Consider the following 2,601-nt stretch of genomic DNA (forward strand, 5'->3'; position numbering starts at 1 on the left):
CCCTTCTCACCATCAAGGGATTCTTGCTTGCCACTGTGACTCCTCGGAGTGCCAAGTGACGCCTCTCCCTGTATTTGCTCTGCAGGTTCTTCGACATGATCTCCAGAACACTGTCTCTGCATTCCCTCAAGTCCAGGCACTCGAGGACCTGAAAGGCAGAAGGCAGTGACAGGGCACCTGGCCAGCAGGAGCCCGGAACCGCACAGGGCTGGGCCCAGGCAGCAGCACAGGTCCCACGCGGGACCTATGAGAGGGCAGAGAGCTGGGAGACATCTCAGCGTGGTAGTGCACCTGGAGAAGGCACGGCAAGACTTGGAAAGATGCCAGAGGGAGCAATGTCCCCAGTGCACCCAGAGAAGTGCTTCCATTCCCATCGCAATGCCATGGCCTCAAAGGCTCACAGGGACCAGCTGACGTGGCTTGGGTCGCCATGTGACTCATGGGGGAATGGAAGCCTGGCCACAGGCTGCTTACTTGATCTAGCCTGGAAACACCATTCTCCACAAGCAAATGCAGCAGGGTGGCACTGGTCTCCTGTCTGAGGACCTCTGAGTGAGCTCGGAGCCCAGTGCCCATGGCCCTGGCCTCTTCCTGCCGAACACTCTTAATGAATTCGCAAACGAGCTGTAGGAGAAGGGCAAGAACCAGGGATGTTCCATGGAGTGCTCCACACACGGTGCTCGGCCGAGCAGGGACAGCAGGCCCAGCCCAGGTGGGCATAGCTGCAGGTACCTGCGCTGTTCTGCGGAAGCGGCCACGGCTGGATTGCTGCTCTTGTGTGCGCTCCACGGCTGCATCTGGCAAAGAGCGAGCGCAGCCAGAGCTGAGGGGCTGCGGGAGAGGCTGGAGAACACAGCCCAGCCCTGCACTCCCCAGGCAGGGACAGCCCCGGGATGCCCCAGGGGGATGGAGCACGGCCACTGCGGGGTGTCTGCCTGGGCCCTCTTCTGTCCTGTCCATGGGCATGTCCCCAGGGGATGGGATGGGATGGGATGGGATGGGATGGGATGGGATGGGATGGGATGGGATGGGATGGGATGGGATGGGATAGGACGGGACAGGATGGGGCCAAGCTGGCTGCAGTCTCCAGTCCTACGGCCCAGCTCTGCCACTCACCCTCCTGTGGTGGATGGAACGGCACCACCTCTTCTGTCTCCTGTCCTGGGTCAGCTCCAGGGCCTTCTTCCTCCTCCTCCACCCAGGGCAGCTTGGGTACTCTCGGGGGTCTCTGCTCCATGTCAGTGACTGGAGCTAGTTGCAGGACAGATGCCTTGGAAAAGCTCCGGGGCACTAAGTCCCGCGCTCTGCCCTCGAGGGCACTGCCAAACAGAAGCCTCGGAAGGCCACAGGTCACCAGGTCCTCTGCTCTGACCTCGAGGTCAGCTGCAGGAACAACACCTCAGAACAGCTCCAGGTCAGACAGGAACGAGTGCACTGTGTGGGGGCTCCTCACAGCACCGCTCTGTCCCGTCCTGTCCCGTCGCCTGCTCCGAGCGCTGTGGAGTGTTCTTGTCACCCCCAGCTCCTATGTCACCACGTGTCACAAAGGACACACTCCTCCATTCCATGCCACGGTGACCGTGCTGCAGCGTGTCACAAAGGAACCTTGCACACACTGCCACCTGCCCTGGGGCCCTGCCCAGCCCACCCAAAGTGGCCCCGGTTGGAAGGAATCCCTGGCCCCAAGTGTCTAAGGCAGCCCGACAGGATCTTTAGGAAGGGCTCAGCCCATCAGCAAACGCTGCCCTGCTCTGCGGGCTCAGGGCAGCAGAAGGAGCCCCCAGGGCTGCCGAGGCAGCCGGGCTGGCAAGGGCACAGGGCCTTCCACGGAAGCTGGCACGGCCTCCTTGGGACACGTCCCGGCTGCTGGCCATCCTAAACCCGCGGCTGGGACAGGCACAGGGAACGTGTGGGCCAGGGCACCAATGCTGCTCTGAGCCCTGGGGCCCGGGCAGCGTTGCCATCAGCAGGTGTGGCAGAGTCCCCGCCCAAGCACACCTGCCACCCCCCGAACCCTGGCAGCGCTGCTGCCCCTCTCCTGCCCCAGAGACCTGTGCCCCGGGGGGCTTGTGTGCCACAGGGAGCCAAAGCCCACATGCACTGGGGGCTGTGCTCCTCCCTGCAGGGGCTGTTGGCAGGAGCACCTGGAGCACTGCTGCACCACTTGCTGTCAGAAGCTCTTACTACATGCTGAAATTATTTTCTTATTGAAGTAATTTCCTTCAGCACAAAACCATCTTTGCCATGACAACACGGAAAAATCTGGCATTAAAGACTCCTCAGTTCAGGAAAGCTTTACTTTCCATTTCTCAACTCAAGTAATTCCAAAAAGTTGCAAACTCCCCCAATCAATTGCAATCGACTGAGAACATGACAGTTGGAAATTGGCTTCCCATCTCAAAGCAGCATCTCATGTGTCTTAATGTCATGCATTGGGAGTCACTTTACAAACATAACACTACACAGAGGCAAACAGAAGGCCATTCTTTGCTTTCAAACGATTTTCAATGAATGGATGATAATATCCTCATTCACTTAAGGAATAGAAGCTCTAAAAGAATGAAAGTCCACTCAGTGTTACAAAAGTAGCCCAATGAAATG

This window comes from Passer domesticus, chromosome 30 (genome assembly GCF_036417665.1).
Source record: "Passer domesticus isolate bPasDom1 chromosome 30, bPasDom1.hap1, whole genome shotgun sequence".
Classification (NCBI taxonomy): domain Eukaryota; kingdom Metazoa; phylum Chordata; class Aves; order Passeriformes; family Passeridae; genus Passer; species Passer domesticus.